We start from the raw sequence: 8,858 nt of genomic DNA on the forward strand, positions 1-8,858 counted from the left end.
CATCGTCACGATCTCCTGCCGTGTTCCCACCATGGGGGAATTTCTCTCGCTTTGTGTTACTGAGTTGAATTGGCCTCGTTTAACGATGACGTACTTAGGAGGAATATTTACTGCGGGTCGAATGTCTTTTTCGCCGATATTGCGATATGAATTTTCCCAGGGGTGTTTTATAACGCGTCCTTATGTGGATTTGAATGTAAATTATATATCTTCAATGCTTTCCTGGTTAACAGGCTTTGCAATCCTCTCTCTCTCTCTTTCTCTCTCTCTCTGATGTCCGAGTTTACGCTACGAATTTCCCAGGGTCGTACTGTAATGCATACTTATGAGACTCTGAATACATATATCTTAAATACTTTCCTGGTTAAAAGTCTTATTTCTCTCTCTCTCTCTCTCTCTCTCTCTCTCTCTCTCATCCTCATCATCAAACTTAATCATTTTCTCTCGACATACATGTAATGAATAACATACAATGTGCAAAATCGACTTGTTTATAACCGGAACTGAGATACAAAAACAGTGAAAAATAAAAATAACTGACAAACACATGTCATCATATAACTAAACAGAGGTGCCAAATTCACCGTAATATAAGCATGAAGTTCAGTATTACACGCCTTAATCAATCCTCTATTAAACGATATGCAAAAACTTTTGAACATTTCCATTTTAACCTCAGCTGTTTCACAGTCTACAAAATTTTAAAATTTAACATTTTAAAATTATATTAAATGTTAAAATTTAACATTTTAAAATTATATTAAATTAGGTTTTCCAAACCCTAATCCAGACAGGATACGGGTCAATGACATTATGAGTAACCTGTTAATTGACTGATTGGCTTACGGTTACTTAAACTGGCGTCACGACATAATCTGTTAATTAATACCTTTCTTCTGATCTATAACATTATCATCTAATGTCTAGAAACGGAAGTAATTACCCTCTTGCGCTAATTGCTATCTTTTTTATATCTACTAAGAAAAAATATCAATATATCATTTTCATAAATCCACCTAAAAAAAAAAAGTAGATGTACCGTTACGTACAACTGAATCGTATTTTGCCTAACTTGAGATATTCTGCGTGTGCGCAGGCGCGCGCATAATAGTGTGCGTGTTTTTGCTTTTCGTTATAATTAGGTGACACAGATGTACAAGACTTGAAAGTCACCCCATTCAATGGCAGCTGAGCATTACCAAAATTATCACACGTCCGGTCTGGTATGAAGGGTAGATTCGAGGTCATCATTACAGTAATTATTCTGGCTGCAATGTATATATATATATATATATATATATATATATATATATATATATATATATATATATATATTTAACTATGTATATATATATATATATACATAAATATAAATATATATATAAAATATAATATATATTATATATAAATATACATATATATATATATATATATATATATATATATATATATATATATATATATATATATATATATATATATATATATATTATATATAGAACGGAGATAACATTTTCTTTGAAGTGCTTTCGCAATTTATCTTTTGTCGGTGTCGTAGGTTTGCTTTCGGAAGCGAACTAAGATAAATACTACTGATCAGCAGAGGCTGTGAAATTACTGAGTAATATTACTACTACTACTACTACTACTACTACTACTACTAATAATAATAATAATAATAATAATAATAATAATAATAATAATAATAATAATAATAATAATAATAATAACAGCAGTAGCATTAACTATGATGATGATGATTACAGTACAATGAGATTTTAATGGTAACGTCATTATATTAATATTTGTAATAATAATACCATATCACCTATAGTTCTGGAATACATGAACCTCAAAAAAGCTAATGACAGTTTGAGAGAGAGAGAGAGAGAGAGAGAGAGAGAGAGAGAGAGAGAGAGAGAGAGAGAGAGAGAGAGAGAGAGAGAATGTTTCGATTAACAGTAACATTACAGAGTCATCATTCTTCACATTTTTAAGCTGAAAAACAAATTCTAATGAACTCCCTCAGTCACGAGTCAAAGAGCAAGCCGACAAGACCTTATCTCGTACTAGAGTGGGCAAGAAGAGGCAGGTATGAGGTCAGCCTACGCCCTCTCTCTCTCTCTCTCTCTCTCTCTCTCTCTCTCTCTCTCTCTCTCTCTCTCTCTAAGATGTTTTATGTATTTTTACCTTTCTCTCCCCCCTCTCTCTAGATAATTCACGTATTTTTCTCTCTCTCTCTCTCTCTAAGATGTTTCATGCATTTTTACCTTTCACTCCCCGCGCTCTCTCTCTCTCTCTCTCTTAGATAATTCACGTATTTTTACCCCCCTCTCTCTCTCTCTCTCTAAGATGTTTCACGTATTTTTACCTTTCTCTCTCCCCGCCCTCTCTCTCTTTCCCTTAGATAATTCACGTATTTTTACCCCCCCCCCTTTCTCTCTCTCTCTCTCTCTTTTTTTCTCTCTCTCTCTCTCTCACAAACACACACAGAAACCTTCCATACCACTCTCTTTATCTCCCTCTCAATCTTCTTTGGCATCTGACGACATATATAACACTGAGATTCTCTCTTTCTCTCTCTCTCGCCTCCCATTCCACTTGCTCTATCTTCCTCTCGATCTCTCTTGGCATCTGACCACAAATAACATTGAGACTCCGACTATCAATGGAATGGTCTGTTTATTTTTATTTATTTATTTTTTTTTCTTATCCCCGTATGAAGATATGTAGTGAATGTAGTTGCTAAACCTGTGGGAATATGTTTATCCACAAGCACAAATGGTAATCGAGAGAGAGAAATGACCTGTTGGTTGCATGTCTGATTCACCATAATAAGAAAGACAATGTTAATGGAATTCGTCATATCTCTGGAAAACGAAGAAGAATAATAATAAGCGATTTTATGAGCTAATATATTTATATACAATGATCACTATGTTTTGCACAACTTAGTAAGAAATTGTTAGTTGCAAACAACAAGGCAGATAGTGACTGCAATTTCCAACGTTATTTCTCATTCCCCTTACTTTCTATTCGCTACTCAGGATGGCTTCCATGTCGAAAACCTCGTAGTTAAATAGCAATTTCACCTGCAGAGCAAAACGATCAGCTCACAGGAGCTATAATGAAACGATTTTTCCCATTGACTTTAACACAAGAGTTTTTATTCTTTCTTCTTTTTAGTTTTCTGAAAAGAAAACTATTGAGCCGGCTTTGTCTGTCCGTCCGCACCTTTTTCTGTCCGCCCTCAGATCTTAAAAACTACTGAGGCTAGAGGGCTGCAAATTGGTATGTTGATCATCCACCCTCTACTCATCAAGCATAACAAATTACAGCCCTCTAGCCTCAGTAGTTTTTATTTTATTTAAGGTCAGAGTTAGCCATAATCGTGCCTCTGGCAACGATATAGGCCAGGCCACCACCGGCCATGGTTAAAGTTTCACGGGCCGTGGCTCATACAGCACCTATACCGAAACTACCGAAAGATAAGATCTATTTTCGGTGGCCTTGATTATAAGCTGTACAGAATACTCGAATGCGGCGCATTTTTTACTTGCTTGATAGAGATACGCAACGCATTTGCACGAGAACAACAGTCTTTTGTTTATACCAAGAAGACACGACCTAACTGCCGAAACTTCAGCACGAGATCTTTCGTTCTTTTTTGGTAGAGACACGCGAAGCGTTTGCACGAGAGCAAGTATTTTATTTGCAACCATAGGACACGATTTGTCCTGATGTGCTGACTCGGCAATTAAGAATGTTTACTCAAGGGGTCACAGTCAGCAAATGTGATGAGTTACGGCGCGGCTCATGAAATATTTAGCTTGATTTTGCCTAACATACAAGTAGGCGAATGTCTTTAACAGGTGATTCAACGGTAATGGAATCGATGCTGTATACACACTCACACATACATACATACACACACACACACACACATATATATATATATATATATATATATATATATATATATATATATATATATATATATATATATATATATATATATATATATATATATATATATATATATATATATATATATATATATATATATATGTATGTGTGTATAGATATAGATATATATATATATATATATAATATATATATATCTATATATCATACTATATATCTATGTGTGTATAGATATAAATATATATATATATATATATATATATATATATATATATATATATATATATATATATATATATATATATATATAGAGAGAGAGAGAGAGAGAGAGAGAGAGAGAGAGAGAGAGAGAGAGAGAGAGAGAGAGAGATAACACATATATATATTTCTGAACATTAAGCAGTTTTTCCCAACAAGGTGTAGACACCGAAAAAGACAAGAAAATGCTCCCAGCTACATTCAAACATCAACCGCAGAATCGCCTAATGCGAGACGCCATAGAGAAATAACCAGAGATATTCACCTTTTTGGTGGGAAGTGTATGGTGTTGCAACCGCACCCCTTGTGTAGTGTATGGTTAGAGACAGAAGGATGGCGCTTCTGGAGTCACCTACTATAAGGAAAACATTCAGAGTGGTAAATAATATAGAATACTTGATGGTTCACTTTTCATAATATTTTTTATTATATTTAAAAATGTATGTCTGATATTATGCTTATAAAACTCCCTATCAATTCTGACTAAGAAGCTCCGGAACTTTCTTACTGCCGCCTTGTTTTCTCCTATTTTTAATTACATATTATTTGCGTACAGACCGCAACAAATCTGAATAAGTGTGTCTGTGCATGAACGGACGAGAGACAGAGATAAGAGAAAGTTAAAGTGCTAATTTGGTCAAACGAAAGTCAATAAAGATAACTCATGAGTGAAGCACAAGCTGTCCTCAATAGATACAAATATCCTGTATTGATAATAGAACACATGTCTTCTTAGTTAACCTAGATATTGCTAGAGCTGCCTCATTCATAAATGATTTTGTTCTTAAAATCATTGAGTACTGTTGCAGTCATACAATTTTTACCTCGTAATATACTCCACATTTATTCTTGTGCAATTAATATTGTCACACGAATTTCTTGTGAGTTAACCTAGATATTGCTAGAGGTGCCTGATTTCTATATTATTTTGTTTTTATAATTAATAAATACTGCTGCAGTTCTACAAATTTTACGCCGTTTATTGTTCCAGATTTATCACAGTTCAATTACGAGTGACACGAATTTCTTCTTATTATTCAGACTTCTCAGTAATATAATTAAAGAATTATATTCGCCAATGACGGAGGGCAGGGGGGGGGAGGAGAAAAGGGGGTTTGTAGTGGCGTGAGCTCTATTGCTGAGCGTGTCTGTACATAGATAACGATAGATTAAGCCGTTCTTCAAGCCGTGCAAATCCGTTATAAGAGATTGTTAATGCTTGCTTAACTACCGTTGGAATTAGGACGAAGACGCGTTCTGAAGAAAGATAAATACAATTATAAGCACACGCCCTACGCAAACACGTAGTTATTTTACAAGCAAGATTCCAGCTGGTGCTTGTAGGTGTGACTTTAGATTCTTTGCGGCGTCCCCTCGGTCCCTAGCTGCAACCCCTTTCATTTCTTTTACTATACCTCCGTTCGTATTCCCTTTCTTCCATCTTGCTTTCCACCTTCTCCTAATAGTTGTTTCATAGTGCAACCGCGAGGTTTTCCTCCTGTTACACCTTTCATGCGTTTTTACTCTCAATTTCCCTCCCAGCCCTGAATGACCTCATAGATCCCAGCGCTTGTCCTTTCCCTAAATTTTATATTCTACTCCATTCCAGCTTTTCTAAAACTGGAAAAAAAGAATGTTTTATGACAGGCAACTGGGATTTAACCTAATCATACCAAGGAGACTCTTGTCATAATCATATATATATATATATTTTTTTACGTTACACAGACCCATTTGAATTTCAATTTTATATCGTTCAGTGTCCATGAATCTCTTTCGTTTAATCGTGGATATATTCTCAAAAAGAAAAAAATTAAGCAAAATAAAAAAAGGACAGTGAGGTTACAACAAGTCCTTTTTTAAAATAAAGTTACATAAATACGTGTGTGGGTATTTCCATATGTGTGTGTGTATATGTGTGTGTGTGTGTAAATGCGTTTGATATTTCCAAGATCTGTAACAGTTTGTAACAGCAAAGGTACAAAAGATACAAAAACATTATGATTCAGACTCCTGTGTGTGTGTATTTGTGTGTGTGTGTGTGTGTGTGTATGTATAAAAGCGCTTGATATTTCCAATATTTGTAACAGCAGCGATACAGAGCATTATTATGATTCAGACCCGTCATAAAACCCACACTCTTAATTGTAAGGCTTCTTACCCTATAGCTTTTGCCTTAATTGCCGTAAACAAAGTGGCGTTTTCATTACAGACTCTACTGATGACCTTGAAAATAAGAAAGTATATATTGTCCCCATATATGAAACTAATGAAACCGCCCGTCAGGTAATGATTATCATGCAACAGCCATCCATACAATGGCGGTGATGTTGCATCAACAAACAGTATCCCTTTGCGATGCCACTTCCATAACAAACGGGTTTGTTAACCGGAGAGGTGGATCAGCGGCATTTAATTTATGCCCTGGGGATATTAATTTTCTAAACGTAAGCTTAGGTTGCTGCGGAAAGTCTAATGTTACTGGTTTCTCAATATTTAGGCTAGGGAAGAAGAATCTTTCCTATACAGGCAGAGTCCTGAACTACGGCGCTTATAGGTCCCTCTACAAAACACAACGTTCCCAAATGTGACATTTCTCACGTGACCGCAGTAAAACAAAAACAAATAAGGGCCTCCTAAATTTATAACTGACTGTATTTTTGTGAGTTTGTGGGAAAGTCGGTTCTTGGGCTGTCTGGCGGAAATGAAAGTTCTGTAGTTTTGAGAAGATACGATAGTTGCTAATGGAAGTAAACCGAAGCACGTAAATAATGTTCTAGAAAATGTACTCCATTTAATACGCGAGTTTCACGAAGCTACCTAAACTGCCTCAATATTTTCTTTCTACATGACCCAGTTTGATTTTTAGACAACAGCAAATCGCAGCAATTTGGTCTGCCCGTTCTCGTTCTCTCTCTCTCTCTCTCTCTCTCTCTCTCTCTCTCTCTCTGTATCATCCATTATACATATACACACACATATATAAATATATATGCATGCATATTTGTATGTATGTGTGTATGTATGTATATGTATGTATGTATGTATGTATGTATGTATGTATGTATGTATGTCTCTGTATGTCTACTCTATAGATACATCTCTCTCTCTCTCTCTCTTTCCTTTCTTTACTCCCACACAGAGTTTCATACTCTACTCAGCACAGGAACTGGCTCTATCCACACTCAAACACAAGCTCTAGGTAGACTCTTTCCTACAATTATATCTTCTCTGGCTGTGAAGAGATAACTCATTTAAGAAGTGGGATTTCCTGCAAAATCCCAAGACTGGTAGTGATGACATTCAAGCTGCCTTCCCTACCTGAAGAATCGTCCAAGATTCATTGTTTCATTTATTCATGAATGTGGAGCCTTTTCGTGTTGTGGTCTCTTGTCTCGTGATCTTTTTTAATTGGCTGTACAAGAAAACTATTGTGCCAGCTTTGTCTGTCCGTCCGCACTTTTTCTGTCCGCCATCAGATCTTAAAAACTACTGAGGCTAGAGGGCTGCAAATTGGTATGTTGATCATCCACCCTCCAATCATCAAACGTACCAAATTGCAGCCCTCTAGCCTCAGTAGTTTTTATTTTATTTAAGGTTCAAGTTAGCCATAATCGTGCTTCTGGCAACGATATAGGTTAGGCCACCACCGGGCCGTGGTTAAAGTTTCATGGGCCGCGGCTCATACCGAGACCACCAAAAGAGTGATCCATTTTCGGTGGCCTAAATTATACGCTGTAGCGGCTGTACAGAAAACTCGATTGCGCCGAAGAAACTTCGGCGCATTTTTTTACTTGTTTTAAATCTTGCTTGTTTTAGCATTTTTCATCATTGCTTTACAAAAGCTATTGTTTGTCATGCGCTTCTAAATACACATAAGTCCTTATTTCATTACAAAACTTATTGTTAAATGACCATGGATGCCAGCCCTTAACATCGTATCATTGGATTTGTTTTTCTATGTTCCCTTTCCATTCCTTTTCAGTTCATCTCCACAAAGACATCATAATTCTTGCCCTTAATAGTCACTGGTCCCTTAAAATGAGCCTTTCTGAGTTGCATCACAAATAATGCATAATTTCTATCATAACAAATGTGGCTCATTTTATTTGTCAGTTATCTCTTCTGACAATCACTTGTCTTCTTTCATATTTAGCATGATTTTACTTAACTCTCTCTCTCTCTCTCTCTCTCTCTCTCTCTCTCTCTCTCTCTCTCTCTCTCTCCCTGAGAAAGACCATCTATAAAATAGTTGCTGGCCCATGCACAGGATAATGTCTTCTACCTGCAAGTTTGCTGTCTTCTAAACGTGTCTAAATTTTCTAATAATAAAAAGTAGAAACTGCCACTTTCAAAAATTACTATGAATATCGTCAAGACATGTATATGTATAGATATACATAAATAGCTTATAGTGGCTATTTTTATATACTATAGATATAATACCCGTAATACAAGCAGCATGTAGACATACTGTCCATATGTTGCTGACAAGATTGATTGCTACATATAATGTACAAATATGTACAAAAATATGCATGTGAGAATTACCGCCGTATCTCTCTCTCTCTCTCTCTCTCTCTCTCTCTCTCTCTCTCTCTCTCTCTCTCTATATATATATATATATATACACACATATATATATATATATATATATATATGTATATATATATATA

The sequence above is a fragment of the Macrobrachium rosenbergii genome, chromosome 25 (genome assembly GCF_040412425.1).
Source record: "Macrobrachium rosenbergii isolate ZJJX-2024 chromosome 25, ASM4041242v1, whole genome shotgun sequence".
Taxonomy (NCBI): domain Eukaryota; kingdom Metazoa; phylum Arthropoda; class Malacostraca; order Decapoda; family Palaemonidae; genus Macrobrachium; species Macrobrachium rosenbergii.